General features: G+C 43.3%; 1 protein-coding gene across 5 annotated transcripts in view; it reads left to right on the top strand.

Annotated features, from left to right (window-relative positions):
* LOC138299827 (broad substrate specificity ATP-binding cassette transporter ABCG2-like) overlaps nt 1-22520 on the top strand; it is a 676683-nt gene that overhangs the window by 293553 nt on the left and 360610 nt on the right. Inside the window, exon 1 of one of the 5 annotated variants that reach the window (XM_069238461.1) lies at nt 3697-3814. The exons of 2 other annotated variants lie outside the window; for them this stretch is intronic. The gene's annotated coding sequence lies outside the window, so the exon portion shown is untranslated. Of the gene's footprint in view, nt 1-3696; nt 3815-5578; nt 5715-20985; nt 21057-22520 lie in introns of those variants that run through there. 2 more of the 5 variants (XM_069238441.1, XM_069238450.1) reach the window with 2 other exon arrangements.

Here is a 22520-nt window from a genome sequence, read left to right as displayed (position 1 = left end):
TGTAACATATTTGCTTAATTCATTAACCCCTTCACTGCCAGGCCTTTTCCCCCTCCTGTGCCGAGCCTTTTTTTGGCTATTTGGGGCAGTTTGCGCTTAGGCCCTCATAACTTTTTGTCCACATACGCTAGCCAAGCCAAATTTGCGTCCTTTTTTAACAACATCCTAGGGATTCTACAGGTACCCAGACTTTGTGGGTTCCACAGAAGGAGGCCAAGAAATTAGCCAAAATACAGTGAAAATTTCATTTTTTTCTACAAAATGGGAAAAAGGGGCTGCACAAGAAGGCTTGTGGTCTTTTCCCTGAAAAGGGCATCAACAAACGGTTTGCGGTGCTAAAATCACCAGCTTTCAGGAACAGGCAGACTTGATTCAGAAAACCCAATTTTTCAAGACAATTTTGGCATTTTACTGGGACATACCCCATTTTTACGATTTTAGGTGCTTTCAGCCTCCTTCCAGTCAGTGACAGAAATGGGCATGAAACCGCAACATTTCTGAAAAGTAGACAAAATTCTGAATTCAGCAAGGGGTCATTTGTGTAGATCCTACAAGGGTTTCCTACAGAAAATAACAACTGAAAAAGAAAAATATTGAAATTGAGGTGAAAAAAACATCAATTTTTCTCTACGTTTTACTCTGTAACTTTTTCCTGCAATGTCAGATTTTCGAAAGCAATATACTGTTACGTCTGCTGGACTCTTCTGGTTGCGGGGATATATAGGGCTTGTAGGTTCATCAAGAACTCTAGGTACCCAGAGCCAATAAATTACCTGCACCCTGCAGTGGGTTTTAGTTCTAAACCGGGTATACAGCAATTCATTTGCTGAAATATAAAGAGTAAAAAATAGCTATCAAGAAAACCTTTGTATTTCCAAAATGGGCACAAGATAAGGTGTTGAGAAGCAGTGGTTATTTGCACATCTCTGAATTCCGGGGTGCCCATACTAGCATGTGAATTGCAGGGCATTTCTCAAATAGACGTCTTTTTTACACACTGTCTTACATTTGGAAGGGAAAAATGTAGAGAAAGACAAGGGGCAATAACACTTGTTTTGCTATTCTATGTTCCCCCAAGTCTCCCTACCTGTAGATTTTCCACCCAGCGTTCCCCCAAGTCTCCCGATAAAAATGGTACCTCACTTGTGTGGGTAGGTCTAGCGCCCGCGAGAGGATATGCCCCAAAACACAACGTGGACACATCACATTTTTTCATAGAAAACAGTGCCTACCTGTGGATTTTGGCCTCTAGCTCAGCTGGCACCGGGGGAAACCTAGCAAACCAGAGCATTTTTGAAAACTAGAAACCCAGGGGAATCCAAGATGGGGTGAATTGTGGGGCTCTGACCAGGTTCTGTTACCCAGAATCCTTTGCAAACCTCGAAATGTGGCTAAAAAAACACGTTTTCCTCACATTTCGGTGACAGAAAGTTCTGGAATCTGAGAGGAGCCACAAATTTCCTTCCACCTAGCGTTCCCCCAAGTCTCCCGATAAAAATGATACCTCACTTGTGTGGGTAGGTCTAGCGCCCGTGACAGGAAATGGCCCAAAACACAACGTGAACACATCACATTTTTTCATAGAAAACAGTGCCTACCTGTGGATTTTGGCCTCTAGCTCAGCCGGCCCCAGGGGGCAGAAATGGCCTAAAATAAATTTGTCCCCCAACCCCCCCACCCCCCCGGGAGCGACCCTTGCCTACAAGGTCGCTCCCTTTGCGTGACGGCGCAAAAAAAAAGATCCCTGGTGCCTAGTGGTTTCTGCCCCCCTTGGGGGCAGATTGACCTACAATCGGCCAATCTGCCCCCAAGGGGGGCAGAAATGGCCTAAATACAATTTGCCCCTCCAGGGGAGCGACCCTTGTCCAAGGGGTCGCTCCCCATCTGTAAAACAAAACAAAAAAAAAATCCCTGGTGCCTAGTGGTTTCTGCCCCCCTTGGGGGCAGATCAGTCTAATCAAAATAGGCTGATCTACCCCCCAGGGGGGCAGAAATGGCCTAAAATAATTCCCCTCCCCCGCCCCAGGGAGCGACCCTTGCCTAAGGGGTCGCTCCCCACCTAAAAACAAAAAAGAAAACATAAAAAAAAAAAAATCCCTGGTGCCTAGAGGTTTCTGCCCCCAGGGGGGGCAGAAAAGGCCTTCCCCAAAAAATGCCCCCCCTGGGAGTGACCCTTGCCCAAGGGGTCGCTCCCTTTTGTCAGTTTCAGTAAAAAAAAAAAAATCCCTGGTGTCTAGGGTTTCAAAAGCTGGATTGCAAGCAATCCGGCTTTTGAAACCCTGGGAGAGACTTCAAAAGGAAGGTAATACATTTCCTTCCCTTTGAAGCCCCTCCGGGCCTCCCCCATGGGATTGAAAGAGAAATGCGTAACCATTACGTCCTGGGCACAGAACAGGTTAATAAAGGAATGGCCAAACAGGCCATCAGCTTTGGGGCTTGGGTCCATAGCAACAAGGTTAGCCAGTTTAGGGTCCAATTTAAGATGAAGCCTTTTCCGTCGTTCGTGAGTCATAGCGGAGTTTGCATTTCCAAGAAGACAGAAGAAGGCTTGTTGAATCCAGAGGGACAGTTCTTCAGGACCGACTGAATCATTATTTAATCTGGCAGATTCCACCATGTCAAAAATATGGGCTAAAGGACCCACTGTATCTAAAACTTTGTCCTGACAGACTGACCAAGCTCTGTCCACTCCTTTACCCGGATCTTTCCCAAACTTGGAGAAAAAGGTTATCATGGAAGAATCGATGGAGGGGGGTGGAATTAATGTGGAGAGGGAGAGAAGGTCTAGGACATTCGGAGCTAAGTTTGGCGCTCACTTGTTTGTCAAGTGGGAGTGTAGTTTGGCTGTAATGTAGTCTGTGACATGGTCTGAAGGCAGCTACTCAGTGGATTTAGTATGATGAATTAATTTGGGATCAAACATGGGATTTCCTTCAGCATCTAGGAGAGGGGAAGAGGAAAATTGGTCTCCTGACGCAGATTTAACTTTTTTGGTAGGTGGTCCAATCCAAAAATCTGAATTGTTGATAATATCCAAGTCTTTTTCATAATCTATATCATCCATGTCATCATCAGTATATTTTATGTTATCAATCACAACCTTGTGGGTAGAGAGTAAATGTTTTGTTTTTGTCTTACTCTTAGCACCCATAGAGTTTTTCCCCTCTGTGTTAGGAGGCCTGTGAGGAACGTCGTCCTCCGTCCTGTGTGAGGTAGACTCTCTACTCAACAGCGCAGATGAGACATTAGACTGATTAACATTACAAGGCTCCGTGGCTTTGCGCTTTCTGCTTTCCCCCGCAGACAGGGCCATGTGAGATTGTGAGTGACAGGATGATACAGTATTTTCAATTTGTTTTGAAAATTTAGACATTGAGGTAGAAACTGCCTTTGCCACCGAGGATTGTATAAAGTTATTCAAGTTATCTGAGAAAACCTCATTCGAATCATTATTTTCCTCAAAAAACTAGGAAAAATCCATTTAAAGGATAAAACTAAATTCACACTGGTAAAAATAGGGTTAAACTTGAAGAGGGAGGGCCCAGGATAAGGGGTGTGTAGTTAGGAAACCCCCCTGCCAACCAGAAGCCTTGAACAGTGAAAGCCGCACCTCCAGGAAGTTTCCAAAGGAAGCAATAATGCTAAAAATAGCCGCTAACGAGAGTCCTGACGAAGAGTCAGGAAATAGGAGCGAGCTGACGGCTAAAAATCGGCGAGCAGAGGAGCGTTTTTTAACAAAGCGAGACGTCTGAGGTCAAAGCGCCAGACCGACAGAGCATCAAGAACGAAGCGAAGCACTTGAGGAAGAAGCGCGGTAAGCGGGAGGTAAACGGTCGTGTCGACCGAGTATGAAAGAAAAGGGTGGGAAGGCCGACGCTTAGAAGAAAAGAATACTATAGAGCGCGCGTGTGAAAGCGCAGTAAAGTTATTTATAAAACGAACATATATAGACACATTAAACAGTAAAATACTTTAAAATGAATTGAACGCAAAAAGATATACTTATCTTGACTGCGAGCAGCAAGAAAAGAGGGCTGCTTGCAGTCAAGTTTGGTACATCTTTATGTACATTGCGTTCTGATTGGCCATTAGTAACTCTTTGTTTTCCATTGGTAGCTTGTTTTGCTAACCATCTGGGATTGGTTATTGTTCTTGACTGCAGCTGCTATTGAAATTAAAGCAGGAAAAGTAAGCGTAATAGGAGCCTCCGGTCTTCACATAAAATTAAAGCACTGCTGAGCCCTAAGGCAGAGAGCAGTATATTATAATTCGGACATACTTTCATATTTCCTGACAGAAAATCATCCACACGTATGTTATTACTGTGGAAAGGTTAGTAGCCCCATTGGCTAGTACAGAGTTACAGGCTGACCTTCAGCCTTGCTAGCTTCTGAATTGAATTACTGAAATTGGTATTTGAAGGTATGCAATGAATTGTGTAATTAAACCTGACGACGCAGAAGTTGAATTAAATGCCACTCTTGAAGAAAGGCAACTTTTAGATAAATAAGGACTGCAGCCATGAAATATTAAACCAGGGAGGCTAAAATCATCATTTACTGTGTAAGATTGATTTATTCATTGTAATTGTTTGTTCTGTTTTTATGTCTGTGTTTTCATTATTTCTTGTAATCCCAAGTACTGTGAGGAACAGAGATCACTACCCATGATAAAACAATGTAGAATACATTTTGCGATAAATGTTGTGGTCTGGCCAGTGAATAATTAGGGTTTTCACTGTGGTTAACATTTTGCACAATTCATCCCCATTACACATCACTATAATTTTAGTACATTAATGGCACACTCGCCAAGGAGGAGGGCAGCAAAGTTTCTAATTTCATGTTTCAAAATTATCACTTCCAATACGTGTTGTATTGTAATATTTATATAGCTCTTACAATCCGTACATGAGCAAGTACTTCTAAGTGAAATAATGTAATGTACTAATGTTAAAGCTTCCGTGTTTAAGAAATACTTTTTAGAATTTTGAAGATATTTTTATCATATTCTATGCGTTGTTTATTGTACGATTTACATTGCAAACGAGGTTCGCACTGATAACTCTTTGCTCGCCCACCTCCAAGCCAAGGCAAAGAAGGCAGAATGAATAAAAAAAAAAAAAAAATGCGCCACGCTTGCTTTCAAGGCTACAGTAAACGTGGTATTTTTTCTTAAGTTAAGCAGAACGTACCTAATTCTGGCGGCGATGTCGGAGTGGTATATTGAATTCATTTTCTGAAGAAATGGTGTACTTTTTAGTTGTATCCTGCAAAAGCAGTGGTGGCATGTTGAATTATTTAGCCATACCGATATGCGCCGCCTTGACAGTGAAAGGCGTGTGCTGCAGTAAAAATGCATGCAGGTCGAGGTGCCTGGGTAATTTCTTGAAAGACACTTGCTCGAGGCCCTGGAACTTGAAACTGCATGGACGCTCCAGACCCCTCCCTCGGCACGACCGCGCGGATCTCTTTACATAAGCTGCTGCCCGGACAGGGACCTGCGGCTGGAGGCGCTACTGGTCCCGCCCAATTGCTCCTCCTCTGCCTCGGGCTGTACTAGAGGCGGCACTAGCGGCTGAGCCACGAGGAGTAACAAGGGCAGCGTGGGGAGTGACAGCCCCTGAAGCACCGGCTGCAGGACAAGGGCTCTGAGGCCGAAGCAACCGGGTGGATAACACCACCGAGAGCCAGGGACCATCAGACCCAGGCAGGGTAAGTCAGCGAGATTCACACTGCACCCCTAACAGAGGCAGCAGTGCATTCCCAGGCATAGTCTCAGTGCGCAGCGCAGTCGATACAAAGACGTACGCGGTTCCTTCCACCAACAGCACGATTCACAGACCCTCGAATCCGCAATGAGAGCTGAGCGTCCGCCATGGGACAGTGCGTGTCTGGGTATCCCTCTGCCTTTGTTACATCATCTGAACCATGTGCGTTAGTAACCAAAACGCACATTTGGTGCTGACCTGTGTTCCCGTAATGTTCTTCCCGGTAGCTGGTCCCGTTAGTGCAGAGAACAAAGAGAGCAAAGTGACCCCTTGTCATAGAGCTCTTAATTTGTTTTTTACAATTTTTTTCACGGCATTATTATTTGTCAAAGTTTCTCTTTAAAAAGATATCTCAGTATCAAGTGCACGTCTATAGAAGAGTGACGACGTCTTCTAGGTGCTCGTGAATTATTGGCTAATGTGAAGTAGTTGAATTATAATTCTCCATTTTAGAGAGGCTTGAATAGGTCTTTTATTAGTCAGGCACTAGGTGATTTTTTGCATCTCTCTCTCTCTCTCTCTCTCTCTCTCTATATATATATATATATCTATATATCTATATCATAATAATATCACAGTTTCATGTACAGTTATATTGACCACACTCTTCCGGTCACTAAAGACTGTTGCCAGCCCTAGACGTCATTGTGATGCCATACTACATTCTGGGTGCGGTAATCTTGTTTTACTTCCATTAAATTAATTCAACTAACACACCTGAAATCAGGAATTTGTAAGTTAGAAGTTCAAGACTAGAGGCAAGGTTTGTAATGACTTGGAGTTAGGCGATTCAGCCTATTTACAGTTCTGCCCTGCTGAAGTGCAGTGGTGGTGGAGATACCAGAAATGGTCAATGTTGAGTAGAACTGTAATATATATATATATATATATATATATATATATATATATTCACTTAAAAAAACAAAGGTTACAGGGACTTTATAGTTAGGCTCACATTTTAAATGTATAAAACCATAGAAATTCAATAGTTATTGTTAGTTATTTCAAGTAACCATAGCTCCTGGCGTAAGGTAGCTATAACTCGCACCGCCATCATGCACAGTTTTTTTTTATGGATATTTTTACAAAAAGGGTTACAGTGATATTATCAATGATGTTAGCAAAGATGTCATGGGTGCTGTAATATCTGGGGTAATTACCAGTGCATGGAGAGGGCACAAGTTATAGTTACCTTAGGCACAAGTTATAGTTGCTTGAAATAACTCAATGATAACTGCCGAATTTCTATGGTTTTGTACGTTTAAAACGTGAGCCTAACTATAACGTCCCTGCAACCTTTGTTTTTTTTAAAGTTAATTTCTATGTTTTTGTAAAAAATTATATTTCCTAACAATAGCGTCCCTGTAACCTTTGTTTTTTTCAGTGAATTTCTATGATTTTTTTATTTTTACTTTACATTAATCCAACCACCGCTGCACATGACTGACCAGGCCCTGCGGCCAACCCCCTAAGACCTCCCAACCCCCTAAAACCACCCAACCTGCATCCTACACAGCCCATGTGCGGTGAGTGTTGGCCGCAGGGCCTGGTCCTGCTTCCAACCTCCTATAACCGCCCACACCCGTATCACGCGAGGGACAGGGGTTAGCTCTCATCAGCAGTTCACAAGGAAGAACCCCCTCGTCACAGTCACTACATGAGATATTGCGCTAAAAAAAAGCAAGGATCCAAACATCTCCATCAGCGTTTATAGATGACTTTTGAAAGTGAAAATGCAGAGAAAAAACACTTGTTTTGGTCTGAGTATGCATGATTACTAGTTTACACAAGTGGAGCTGCAACTTGAGCATTTGCTTTGTGTATATCTGTAAGTGCTTCCTGTTGAGGTTTAATTACTGTGAAATTAGGTTTAATTACTGTGAAATGAGCATCATGCCAGAATGAATCCTGCCATTTGCATTTATCCAAGAAGAGGCCACAGTTTCGTGCAAAATGTCTACCCAACTGTAATACTTTCTATTGGCTAATTAGTAAGTGCTACCACTGCGTAAAGGGCGCAGGGGGAATGTCTTCAGTGACTTTGTGTTTCTGTAACTTTGTCAGTGTGATTCTTCCTTGTGCGTCTTCTTCAGGTGACTTTACAAGGTGTAGCTGCAGAGAAAACACACTTGCTATCGGGAGTGCAGGAGAGCCTGAAAGCCCCTGCTGTCCCAGCCAGCTCCTGTCTCCTGTGGGAGCCGGCATTGCTCCTGCAAAAATGAAGCTGCTTTAAATAGCAGCTCCCTGCTTGCGGAAGCAATGTATTCATCTCTTTCCATACACGTATGTTTGTGTGCAGAGAAAGAGGTGAAAACTCCACTTTCAGCAAATGGAAGCTGTTGGACAGCTCCCATGTTTGTTTTTTCTTGGCAGGAGCTGTCAGCTCCCGCCAAGCAAAAGCAAACAGCTACCTCCCGAGGGTGGGCATCATGGGATCTAGCAGGAGCTGTCCCTCTGGGGTGGCAGTCCACAGGGCCATGCATGATTCCATGAAGGGGGCCACACGGCCCCCTCTGCCTTTTTCCTTTTGCCCCAGGGAGGTGATAGTCCCCACGTGACGGACCCCCTGTCTAATTAATTCACTAGCCCTGGGGAGGTGGCGGTCCTCGGGGGGGGGGGCACGTTGCCCTCCCACATATTTCTAAATTATAGCCCCAGGGAGGTGGTGGTCCCCAGGACCACTCCTTATATTCATAATAAATGACCCTGGGGGGGGGCGTTCCCCCACATATATTTAGTATATATAGCCCTGGTGAGGTGGTCCCTTGTACTTCTCTCATCCCTCTGAGGGGGGCCCTGTGCACCCCCACCTATTTTGCCTGCAATGCCCCTGGGGCCTGTCCCAACCAGGGGCACAATTAAAAGCAAACATGGGAGACCATGCTGGTTATTTTATTTTTTATATCACAGCAAAGTTGGTGAATATTCAGATGGGTTTTGTGGCCGGGGCCGGCAGTCTAAGGGGGTTCAGGTAATGGTAACCTGCGCCCCCTTTTCTGTTTTTGTTTCAGGTTTTTTGAGACTCAGCTGAAGCCCAGTCTCAAAATGGCTGACAACACTTCGTGGTTGAAATATTGGTAGCCAATCAGATCTCTGCACAAGATCGGCAGTATTCGCAAATTTGTCGCGATACTAGACATAAAAATTTGGATTTCATTTAATATCTACAGAATGGATTTACACTAAATAACTAAAAGGCACTCTTTCTGGACCACAAGCTGCTTTCCTGCAAAATGTGGTCTAATTTAGTCCAGCTGTTGAGGTTGTAGTCATGTCCAAAATCTCTGTGGGAATTAAAATGGGAAATTCACTTTTTTGACACCTCCCCCCTTTTCTCAGCGCATGCTTGAGGGGTCACCAGAAACTTTCCATGCACAACAAGATTGTAGAGAGCATTTTTGTTTTTAAACTTTCCTGAAGATTCATCAAACTGTGCCAAAGATATAGGCAAGTAAAACAAAAAAAAAGCTTTTTCAATGGAAACTAGGTGCTAACTATAACTGCATATATATATATATATATATATATATATATATATATATATATATATATATATATATATATTCCCCTTGCTAAAACCCAATTATTTGGCTTTGCATATCACACCTAATCTTTGTTTCCCTCTATCAGTCGCATAATTTTCTCTTACAGGAGCCTGAGCAGAAAATGTCTTTGAAAACTGTAAAACGGTGAGCTACTACTGCGTGCACAGCACTTGCAACATCCCTTGCATGTCTTTAGAAACTGTATGGACAATACACTGAGCTGGTGCCTTTTTATATGCAAATACATACCTAGTATACAGTTCTCATTCAGACCACTACCCGCACAGTTGCCATAAATGCAAAATTATCACTAGAATTACTTGTGATAAAGATTATACAGTTTCACCTTCCCTAATCCTGAAGAGCGCAGTCTGAGACAGGTTACATAAAAATGCAAACACATTTGGGAAAGTACTGTGTCCAGCAGTTTCAGTTGACCTGAATCAGGGCTCAACAGCAATGTCTTTCTCCATTTCTACTTGCGATTTGATTCTCTGGTCAAGTAGAAACAAGTCAAAATTTAGAAGGGAAAGTGCTCTGGGGCTTCCTGTTTCACAGTCGTAGGCTACCTAACTTTTTATATAGACTAATGCGTTTTTTACTATGAAAAACCTGTTAAATGCTTATTCGGTCTGAAAGTGAATATTAGCGATGGGGTACAGAGATTGGCGATACTCCTTCTTTCCCTCTGTTGCTTCTCTTAGTGGAAGGGCCCATACCGTGTTTGCTGCATCTACACGATCAGTGTCCATGATTCACCTCCAGCTTGAACTTTGACTCCAACCTTACCAAGATCACACCTTAAGCAAACCAACATCTATCCGAAAGATTTACATTTTGAGCCATGTTCGAGCATTGCATGCCTTGGCATTGCGCCTTAGAAAAGGAGGGGTGTTCATAAATTGTGGTTTATTGCATTATTTTTTGTTTTGGTTGCCTGGAATTTATTTGCAGAACCAAGGTACATTCAGAGCACCAGCCTTTGCTCTTTCGTTGAAAGCCGGCAGCCTCCGCTGCCACTATCTCAGTTTTGATGGATTGATTACAGCCAATTCCTCACAGCCTCGAGGAGTAAATGAGTAACGTGAACTTGGCTCTAGCTTCTGGCTCTTGGTTGTTTAGCAACAAAAGCTCAGAGAAAGATATTTCGACATCATATGCCAGGTGATGGGCTTGGATCAATTGTTCTTCACACAGTTTTTTTCAAGAAAGACATCACAAACGGAGGACACCGATGCACACGAATATACTATGTGCCGAAACAAAATACCGGGTACTGGCCATGAACTCTCTCACTGCGAACACTTGTTACCACTGTCGAGTTGGGAAATTCAGGAATTATGATACAGGCTGCCCGAACAGTTCTCATTTCCACTGCTTTCACTTCAAGTTGTATACTTTCGTATTGGGCCGAGTCATCTGTCAGATTTTTTTAATCGATATTGTGCCTTCATTTGCTGGTTGGATAGTTCAATGGGATAATCAGCTGTTGCTGGTTTCTGCATGTAGTCTGCAGGTTACAACTGAGATTCTCGGTTCGATTGCAGCCTTTCATCCTTCAGTGCCTATTGTAAGTACATGCAAGTTGGGCTATTATGTTTTTTTAAAACGGTTCACATTTATAAGCGATTGGCAATTAAAAAAGTGCCACAATATAATATTTATTTCACATTCATTGTCTTATCAAATAGAGAGCCATAACATCTGTCGATGTAAAGACCTAAAGATATTACAATTCTAGTGTCTGGGGACAAATACACTTATAAAATGGCTTTAATCTTCTGTTTTGTCCTTTGTTCACTTTATTGATGACCTGATGCTGCGTCCTAAGACATATATTTTTCTGCTGTTTTTATTTCCAATAGCCTGGCATTTGGACCCCTGTTCCTTCAACGTCTTCTCTTTAGGTGTGTATCAAATACCCTTACTTAGGTTGTCAAATTGGCTTTCGCTTCCCACAGCTCAGATAGTTCTTTCTTGGACTGGATTGTCACCAAGCCATCCTTGTGATAAAACATTAGCCACTTCATATTATCTGCCTTACGGTTGTTAACGCCAGTGGTGCTTTTGAATAGGATTTGTGTTGACCGCAGCGTTAGCTACCAAACTCTTCATTTATCCGGCCCCATTTTTTGTACCAAAAATATTTGAAATACTTTATTTGTATGTGCAAGTTTGGTACATGAATCTTGTGAAAGATTATGCTGTGTGAGCACTTTCTTCCTCGTATTTGTTTCCGCGTGAGAATGTGGCACTGGAACACTTAAAGTATTCCAAGTCATAGACTGTTAGGAACATCATTTTGTCAAATTGACCAGAGTGCTCTTGGTGGCATCTTGCATTGTTGTTACATACTTGTCAAAGGCCCCTATAATGTAATAAAGACACATACTACCTGGGTTTGTTTCTGAATGTACCGCTTGCTGCTCTAAGAAAAAAAAAAAGAAAATACACATTTCTTCATACTGTTGGGCTCCACCTGCTTCAAATAGAACAAAGAACATTTCCATTTGATTTCTCATTAAGGTTGGGTCTGACTGTTTATTAGGAGGAGGAAGAAATGATTGCTTGCATCCCATCGAAGGAGACAATGAACAGACATCCGGTGTTCCAGAAGCCAAACTCTGTATCAAGATGTATTGACGGAACCTTTATTGTAAAATTGAAAACCATAGCACATGCAACATGGCTGAGTCTCTCAGGTACACTGGTGAAAATAATCGACTGAAGTGGCAATCTGGAAAATACTTTAAGATAGTGCATATAACAGGGAGCCTCGTCTGGTAGGAATAAAATTAATATAATCAATTTTATTGAAGTATTGAATGGCTTGTTATTAAAAATATTGTATGTTTGAATTCATAAACTTCCAGCATCAATGGATCAATGACCAGAGCTTTTTCGTTTTATATATGCAGCTGTAATTTGTTTTGTAAGCGTGGGGAATTTGATTTGTATTTTAAAATAAATTGTAGAGTAAATTTGGGAATGAGGCAAATACTTTGTGGCTATATGCGAATAGTTATATATATATTTTTTAAGTTTGTTAGAAAAGTGCTGAACTTAGAAAATAAATATTACATTGAAAAGTTTGAGGAAGAGAGCATGATGGCTGGGGTTTCTGAAATCTTGCTTAGATTCCAGGGCTGTTAATTCAGTTGAATTTCTAAAACCAAAGAATTTGGAAGTGCTCCACGTGCATGTTTGCTTGAATCTCATCAAGTTCACCAATTACAGCATTTTCTACATCTTTTCCAGATGTATCAGCCAGGACCCATGTACAAATGGGCCAAAAGCAATTCTGTTTTTTACAGGATAGTCTTCTTCTTTGTGGGTTAATGTTGTAATTTAGAAGCTGACTCTGCCCACCACCAGCCTGTGTCTTGAAGGTGAATCCATAAGCAGTCATGGGTAGGTTGGTACGCTGTGCTTTCCTTCTCAAAAGTCAGTGGAAACATTAGGCCGTTGATTTCATGAAAACAAAGACCCAAAGGATAGAGGTACATGAACAGAATCAAATTGATTTGTTGCGAGACCATACTGGAGATGTACAATATGCTCTGATTAACTTGAGAACTGAACTATACTTAATTAGCATACAAAATGAGAAACAACCCTGAGCTGTTAAAAACACAACTACAAACATGAAAATATGGGAACATTTCAGCGATGACTGATAAGTGGAATTGACTTCTGACATTAAGGATTTCTGAATATATGCCCCCTGAAGAAGTGATAGGACATATCAAAAACACATTCTGGCCAATATTATGGTATAAGTATTGATCCTCATAATAGAGAAATGGAGTAAATATAATTTAGTGCCCTCTACGGATTTAGAATTGGTCCTTGAAAAGTATACCTGGGCCTGTATTACATATAGGGTGCATATAGGGTGCACTGCCCTTTTTGCACCATGGTGGACATTTATGCAGGCGCACCTGGTGCAGACAGGGTGCCATTTTACGATGAATATGCTGCCCCAGGGCACCTGTTAATTTGCGCTGCTCCTGGGGGCAGAGCATTCAGTGGAATATAGAGCTGCTGCTTCAAATTCACTCTATGTTATTCTATGCAGGTAGCAAGCAGCCTGCTCTTTAAAGACGGGTTAGAGATCCCCTCTGCAGGCAGGTTCGGTGAGTGACACCACCTGCATTGAGGGAAATGTCTGAGAGCTCCATGGGACCTACTTTCACCGTTCAAGAGGGCTGCACTCAAGGGATGCCTTGGCAATGTGTCACATTTTTTGTGGCACGCTTTCATTGCACCTCCTAAAGGCATCTTTGACTCTGCATGCTCTTCCATACTGTAATATGGTGCGGGTGCAGGGGCAAAGTGATTCTCATTTACTTGGGGTCATCGCTCATGCAAATGAGGAAGCGCCCCTGAAGAAAGGACATGCTCTTCATGTGTGCCAGCGCTATCATTGTTACAGAAGGAGTTGCACAAGTGTCTGGGGCCCCTTCTGTAAACCATAGTGCCCTGAGATGCAAAGAGCAGGCACACGTGCCTATTCCACCCAAGGGCACTATGTGTAATACATCCCCTGATGGGCCAGCCCGGTGTATTCTCAGGGTGTTCAACGCTGGTTTGGTTAATGCTTTTGCTTGATTGACCTTACAGACTCAAGTTCCTGTATTTGTTTTTGACGATTCAGTGATCTTCATATGTACGAGAGGAGGCTGTTGCTCTGAGGAACAATCCCACTATAAATGCATATATTGTTTTAACAATACAGTGCTAGTGAGATATTTTATGTTTATGGTAATCATTAAAGAAGCACAGTCAGTGATAACCTACAGACAGGTTACAGGTGCATTTAAGGTTAAAGAAGATCAATTTGACTGGGTACAGTTACTAATGGGCAGCTGAAGAACCATTGAACGTTATTGCCTTGCTTGTGATTAGCATTCCTGGTGGGCTTTGTAGTCACAAAAGACTTTGAGCTTGGAAGATTCATGTATTGGGTATTTCCAGTGGAATTATTTGAACTATTCAAACCATACACCTTTTCGGGCTGCATCTGAAGTTTTCATCACGACCACTTATAACAAACCCATTCACATTCACATTTATTCGACTTAGAATAAATGCTACACAATAAATGAATCTAAATAATTACTTAACTTTCTTCTTTCATCACGCCCCAGGGAGAAATGTAACCAAGTACAAGCCTACGCTGAAGAGATGTTAATTATTCTGTTTTTGGGGTATCCTCGAGTCTATCAAATTTCAAAAGAACTGATTCGAAGATGATTACACTATGATTTCCATTGACTTCACATATATATATAAAGATTTAATACTTTAAAAAATGTGGGAATCTATGATTATTTTTAACATCTAAGTGTGATATAATGGGGCCATCATGTCCCACTTGTGTAAGTGCGACAATAAAGCAGAATCCTTTTTGTGAGATACAGGCGTTTCCATTGACGTGGAATCTCATGGACAATGTGATCTCTGTGCAAGTTGTCTCTTATCCCCAGCACAGTAAAGATGTTGCAGAGCTTAAGGCAGCTGTTGGCTATTATTATTCATTCAGGTCTTCACTTGTCATGTAAATCTTTGGCACGAGATCTTCCTTGTCCTCCTGTATTTTGAAAGAAGAGGATGGCCTAATATTACACACCTTTTAATGGAAGAATTTGAACCTCTCCTCAAAGCCAAAGTTAAAAAATCACATGGTGAAAAATCTCATACCTTAATCAATGCTATTTTTTGAAAAATACTACACACGAGGTGATATGTTTAATGTTACCATCAATCAATCAATCAATCATTCGCATTTATAAAGCGCGCTACTCACCCATAAAGGGTCTCAAGGCGCTGGGGGGGGGGGGGAGGGGGGGTCAGTGCTCGAAGAGCCAGGTCTTGAGCTGCCTTCTGAAGGAGAGGTGTTCAGGTATGGCGCGAAGGTGGCTGGGCAGAGAGTTCCAGGTCTTCGCTGCCAGGAAAGAGAAGGATCTTCCTCCGGCGGTGGCTTTGCGGATGCGGGGTACGGCTGCCAGGGCCTGTCCGGCGGATCGTAGAGTGCGCGGAGGAGTGTAGAAGGAGACGCGGTTGTTGATGAGTTTGGGTCCGAGGTTGTGAAGGGCTTTGTGTGCGTGGGTGAGGAGTCGGAAGGTGATCCTCTTGTTGACGGGGAGCCAATGGAGTTTTTTCAGGTGTCCTGAGATGTGGTGGTGGCGAGGGATGTCCAGGATGAGTCTTGCGGCAGCGTTCTGGATCCGTTGGAGTTTCCTCAGTAGCTTGGTGGTGATGCCCGCGTACAGGGTGTTCCCGTAGTCCAAGCGACTGGTGACTAGGGCGTGGGTGACGGTCTTCCTGGTGTCGGTGGGGATCCAGCGGAAGATCTTGCGGAGCATGCGTAGGGTGTTGAAGCATGCCGAGGTCACCGAGTTCACCTGTCTGGTCATGGTGAGGGATGAGTCCAGGATGAAGCCAAGGTTGCGCGCGTGGTCGGTGGGTTGGGGAGTGCTGCCTAGGGTGGGGGGCCACCAGGAGTCGTCCCATGCGGTGGGAGTGGGGCCGAGGATGAGGACCTCCGTCTTGTCGGCGTTCAGTTTCAGGCGGCTGTCTGTCATCCAGTTCGCCAATTCCTTCATTCCTTCATGTAATCTGGTCCTGGCTGAGGTGGGGTTGTTTGTGAGGGATAAGATGAGCTGGGTGTCGTCGGCGTATGATATTAGGTCGAGTCCGTGTTTGCGTGCGATGTTCGCCAGGGGGGTCATGTAGATGTTGAAGAGAGTGGGGCTGAGGGAGGATCCTTGAGGTACGCCGCAGATGATCTCCGTGGCTGTGGATCTGAAGGGGGGCAGGCGGACTCTCTGAGTCCTTCCGGAGAGGAAGGAGATGATCCATTCGAGGGCCTTGCCTCTGATGCCGGCGTTGCTGAGGCGTTGTATCAGGGTGCGGTGGCAGACCGTGTCGAAGGCTGTGGAGAGGTCCAGGAGTATGAGGGCCACGGTCTCACCCTTGTCGGTCAGGGCTCTGATGTCGTCCGTGGCTGCGATGAGGGCGGTTTCGGTGCTGTGGTTGGTCCTGAAACCGAACTGTGTGGGGTCGCGGGAGTCGTTGGTTTCCAGGGCGTTGGTGAGTTGAGTGTTGACAATTTTCTCAATCACTTTGGCGGGGAACGGCAGGAGAGAGATGGGCCGGAAGTTTTTGAGTTCGGTGGGGTCTGCTGTGGGTTTCTTTAAGAGGGCGTTGAGCTCGCCGTGTTTCCAGCTCTCCGGGAAGGTGGCGGTGGTGAGGGAGGGGTGATGACATCTCGGAGGTGCGGTGCGATGATGTCGTCGGCTTTGTTGTAGATGTGGTGCGTGCAGGGGTCCGATGGGGATCCGGAGTGGATCGAGTTCATGACGTGGGTGGTCTCCTCGGTGGTGGTTGGGCTCCAGGTGAGGATGGTGGTGATGTCGGTAGCGGGTTCCGGGGGGGGGTTCGCGTCGGTGGTCGGGAAGCTGTTGTATATGTCGGTGATCTTGTGGTGGAAGAAGGTCGCGAGGGAGTCGCAGAGGTCCTGTGATGGAGGGATGGAGTTGTTCTCTGCGTCCGGGTTGGAGAGCTCTTTGACGATGCCAAATAGTTCCTTGCTGTTGTGGGCGTTGTTGTCAAGTCTGTTCCGGTAGGCTGTTTTTCGTGCGGCGCGGAGGTGTTGGTGGTGTTGGCGGGTGGCGTCCTTGAGAGCTGACATGTTCTCTTCGGTCTGGTTGAGGCGCCACGTCTTCTCGCGGGCGCGGCTTTCTTTCTTGGAGTCCTTGAGGTCGGGGGTGAACCAGGAGTTTTTCTTGTGGTTGTTGGTGCTGGCTTGAGTTTTCAGGGGGGCCAGGAGGTTGGCGCAGTCGGAGATCCAGTTGGTGAGGTTGTTGGCGGCTTCGTTTGGGTCGGTGGTGCTGGTGGGTCGGTTCTGGGAGAGGGTTGATGCGAGCTGATCCGTGGTGATACGATTCCAGTGTCTTCTTGGTGGTTGCTGGGTGTGGTGGTGCACAGTGGTCTTCTTGAAGATGAAGTGGACGCAGCTGTGGTCCGACCAGGTGAGTTCGGTGGTGTGGCTGAAGGTGATGTGTTTGCTGGAGGAGAAGATGGGGTCGAGCGTGTGTCCGGCGTAGTGGGTGGGGGTGTTGACTAGCTGATTCAGTCCCAGGTTGGCGAGGTTGTCCAGTAAGGCGGTGGTGTTGTTGTCGGTGAGGTTCTCCAGGTGACTCCCTTATTCCTTATTCCAAGGCTACACACATTCCTGTTATGTTTCACTTATTATATCAGATATGTAAATAATTGGAAACATCAATTCACCCAGAAATGGCTCAAGCAGTTGCATGCTTTTATTACTAATAGTATTCAGTTCATCCACCATTGAGTGCTTCCAATAGTAAGAATAACATTACACCCAATAGAAAGAACACAGTTATTAGTATCTAATTCTAAAGTTAGACATTTGATTCAAATGTCTGACATTTATATAATTCACAAACTATCTCGGGTGTACAGAACGAAATGCATGGCCATTTTATCCCATTGCATTGAATGTTTTCATACTGTTTTTTTCATATCTAGAGTTAAAAAATGTCCCTGTCCGTACCAGACATGCGTGCTTTTGCACATTCCTCCTGCTCCTTTCCCACCTCTTTTTGGGGAAATAGTTTTCCTTGCGGAACAACCTCTTGCACCCACATTAGCTCTCGGGGTGTATCCTCCTCATTTCTTCCCTGGAAATACATCTGCTGCTGCCCCTAACAGGAATAGTTACATTCGATTCTGGGGTGGGAAACTATCTGGGAGCGCACACAAACGTATGACATTTTGGTTGTTTGCCTACGTTGGCTCTTATGCATAGCTTAGAGTCCCCACCAGTCCACTCTTAATATGGAATTTGCAAATGTGAAATATACACCTTGCTGGAGAAATTTCTTCATTCGCAAATGGTACTCTCTGCATGTAAAATTATGGCAACCCTGTTTTATAAATCGGAATAGAAAACTTGTTTCGGCTGCAAAGTGATATTTTTGGGCACCTAAAATGTAAGTGTTCAAAATGCTTGGCCTATCGGGCACTACGTTCACTTAGCTCGAGCTATTAATTCTGTTTTAATTGTTTGTTTGATAACATCACCTATAAAGCAAGGAGAAAATGTAAGTACCTAGGATTTCAAAATTGCCCCTAAGTAGTGCTTGACTTTTTTTTCGTATTGCATGCATAAGCATAATTCATAAAGTTAGTTTAGCTTTTTTGTTGTTTATTTATACCAAATTTCAAATGCATATCAGTGTCTAAGTTTGTCATAGTGTACCCCACACGAGACTTGATACTTAAATTCGTTAGAACTTCTAGTCAGTGATCCATGATCGTTCATAGTTAATTGGTCAAGAACATATTTTCATTTTATTTACATCAGACAAGTAAGTTTTGCATAACCACCTAACTATGTCTAAAGTTGATAAAAAAACCACAAAACTGCATTGCGAACTTATTTAAAGGACAAATAGTGAATCTTGCAACCTGTATCGAAGAACTGCAGATTCAATAGGAACCTATGCCAAGCTTGGCTGCCCACCCAAAGTAATATGTAGATGTCATAGCATTAAGAGGCATAAGAGTGCCATGAAACCGCTTTGTTAGTCGGACAAGTGTGTGGATTTGTAAGGGGAATAAATGTACCTAATACATGAGTTGGAACATAATTTGTAATGGACATGTGTTTCCCTATAAGTCGACATTCAGAAATGAAAAACATGTTCGTCATGGAAGGAGTCGTCGTCTGATGGAGATCCTCGTTTCTTCAAAAGAGAATCAACCTCCAAAGCGTGGCATAGCAAAGTATTAAGTATAATTATTCCGCAAACACAATCTTATAATATTTACCATTTCTATGAAGTGCCTAGATTAGGTCAGGTAGGGTTCCAAGTGCGACCTTTTTGGAGAGCAGAATTTGAACCTCTGATAGTTAACGTATTTCAGACTTATTGCAAGACAAGAAGTTTTATGTTATGGATTTTCTTTTTTTAATAACTAACAAAAAACATTTGCAGTGCCGTACACAACAAAAATTTGACTGCTGCGAGACTGTAAGTACTGCTGCCGAGGATAGACAGTAAAGTAGATTATGTGATTGCTTCAAACCCAGAAACCACTGGTTTGTTGAGTCCGCTTTGCAGACTTCGTTCTTAGCATGTTCTCCATCTTGCTTTTTGCAGAAAACTCAAGGGTAGGACAGTTTTTCTTGCCTAAGGTTTTTCTCTGAAAATATTGGTGTAGATAGACGTTCGTTACCCCAGTCGTTTATCATTCTGACTTTCTGGATACAGACACAAAGCATGTAATGATTCCCCCCAAATGATAGCTGTTTTCATTTGCATTACCTTCATTTAGTGACCACACTTAGCCCAGTTTGCGTGACTGGTTTCTCTCTTTTCTATTGAACTGGCTACTCGCCCTTTGTTAGACCTTCTTAAGTATCAGCCATGTACGTATAACACACCAGGTTGGACAGTAGCGAGTTTTTCATCTGATCCAATCCCAGCCCAGGTACACAAGCGGAGTCACTGCATCGCGTAAAACCCGTAGAACGTACACACAGCACGTCACAGTTGACCCACAAATTCGACAGCCAGTCTGATTTTGGGTCTACGTTTTCCTCATAACATGGACATCTTGTTTCACTTCTGCCTGACATTGAAGCGACTTGAGGAGTTGAAATTACTTTTTATGTGCCATAGGACCCTCACTGGCAAGGGTCCTTTGTTTTTGTGCCTTTCAGGTTCTATTGTTAAGCACCTGCTAGGACCCTGTGATCTTCCAAGAAGGCTTACTTTGATATCCCCTCTATAAGATACACGATTTGTCGATCAGTATGCTTAATATATATGAAATCATCACCAGCCATGTACGGTGTCCCATATTTGGCTTCTGTGAACTTATAAATGCTCTGTGCGTCGTTCCTACTTGGTTTCTTTCTTTGGGTGGTGGGAACAGAAATGCAGTGTACGGTGCTGTAAGGGGCGGGTATGTGCTTTTGGTCAGGATTTTCCCTGAAACCCAAATAGCAAATGGAATCTCACACAGAGAATCTTTTAACACTTAACATGAATGAACTTGTTCTCGGTTAAAACATGATAGCTAATGACCCTTCTACGATACTTGCAATGAACATCAGTACATTTGAGGTCACTGTCTGAAACAACATTTCTTTTGATGTTTGTTAGATGGCCTTTCACTTAGCTGGAGATGAAAGATGCATCTGTGTTACGTACTTGCAAATCTATTAAAGCTATCAACACAATTTTTTCAAAGGGAACGCCTTTACCAATAAGCGCCTGGGGTTATGACTAGACCGTGTGATTCTACGGAGTGTTTTTGAGGGCAGGCTGATTTCTCTATCAGTATCAGTATGCTTTGTGTGGACAAATTTCCTTTCAAACAGTTGATATTTACATTAGATTAGCTGTGTCACAGTAGGTAATTGATATGCTTTAGAACCATAGGAGCAGCGAGCCTTGACGTCTCACCCTAAATGTGAGTCTTTCTTGAGTGTAGAACTCCCTCAGAGCAGTCCAGTCATCCCTCGCTTTCCAGGACACCGCCAGGGAGTAAGGGGGGTTCTGGCTCCACCCTCCTCCTCTGATCCCAGTTTAACTGCACCCTTGCCAGACTATAAATGCTCTTCGGGCTGCAGTCTCTGGCGCGGTGGGACAAGGAGCCCTGTCTTTCCTTGCTGATAATTTAGTAGTTTCCACATTTGTACGGTAAGTTTAGCCTAAAGGTAGTGGGATGGTGGTTTTGCAGCAGAAAGGATGCCTCCTATATTGCTCCTGCCGAATCGGTGCTTTGGATTAAAACACGTTTTTTATCTGTTCGAAGGCTGGACCGGTTGGAGCGTTTTTTGTAGATCTGCAGTCAGATGGTTACATGCTTGGCCTTGCTCTGGTACAGTAGTTGAGGTCTTTGTGGCTAGAATCAAAAGCATTTAGCTAAATGGTTTCTAATCTGCAATAAGTAATGATGTGTGGTGCAGTGAATACCCCGGTGATGTCCAGTGAATAGCACGGGGAGTTAGTTTAAGATGGAGGAGCTGTACTGTGCCCACCACGCCTATCCCTGGTGCCATCCTTTCACAGAGCTGCATCACAGAATTTTTTTAAATAATATCTTGTGCCTGTGATTGAGGTCCGCTCTTTTTCGAAAAAAACACACTGAATAAGTGACAACATCTTGTGAAATTTGCGGTGGCCATTTTAAGTTGAATCCTCTAGCCTGCACTGCCTTTCTGGCCTAACTAAAACTTTCCATAGTAGCAATCCTTGCTCTTCTGCAGTGATTGGAATACAGAGGTGAGAACTGATGGCAGAGGGGTCGTGGTCCTCTTAAATGCATTTATTTTCCTTTTTTCATTAAAAAAATATATATATATATATTTCTCTGGCTATATTATACGGCATTTGAAAGTGTTGTAATTGCAACCCTGTTTTTTTCCGAATTTGTGTTTTGCGACTGCTAGAGTACATAAACCTAAAGTTTAACATTTCCTTGTGTTAGTACCTGTCACTTGAAGACAAGTTGTGGTCTGTTGGATATGGCTCTATTCGCCAGCACTCCTCACCGGTTTCATCCTTTTCTGTAGAGTCATGGTGTTTGGCAAACAGAGTCTGTATTGTTTTGTCATACACTATTTTCTATGGTGACCGTAACAAAAATGGTTAAATTAAAGGCTGGATGACAATTCATTCTACTTGCTACATGTACCGTAGTGATAATGTGAATACCACATCTGTGAAACTGTCTACAATTCAGTCACATATACCGAGTCCAACAAAATAATAACCTGGTTGAAACTTTACATTGGAGAAAGCTATTTATATTTTTCGTCCCTCTATATTCTTAGCTAAATCAGAGCGAACATTTTTTAGTTGCTAGTTAAAATGCAAGATCTGAATGTTATTTTCTTTTGAATAACTTCTAAAATGTGAAATTGTCAAGAAGATGTTCCCAAGGCAATGGAAAGCTTAGTATTTGTGTGAAACCGATTTGGGGGATCTTTCTGACAGATTATCCACATGCACAGCACTTAAGTTGTTTGAATGTTTTAAGTTGTGCAGTGATGAGTAGTGATATATTAGCATTTATAAAAAGTGTTTAAAAAAAGCCAGATTTATGCCAGAAAAGTTGAATCGTAGGGCTGTACAAACATTAATCCACATGGTTACTTGAGC

Source organism: Pleurodeles waltl, chromosome 1_2 (genome assembly GCF_031143425.1).
Source record: "Pleurodeles waltl isolate 20211129_DDA chromosome 1_2, aPleWal1.hap1.20221129, whole genome shotgun sequence".
NCBI classification, from domain to species: domain Eukaryota; kingdom Metazoa; phylum Chordata; class Amphibia; order Caudata; family Salamandridae; genus Pleurodeles; species Pleurodeles waltl.
This window is presented reverse-complemented; position numbering and strand designations above follow the sequence as displayed.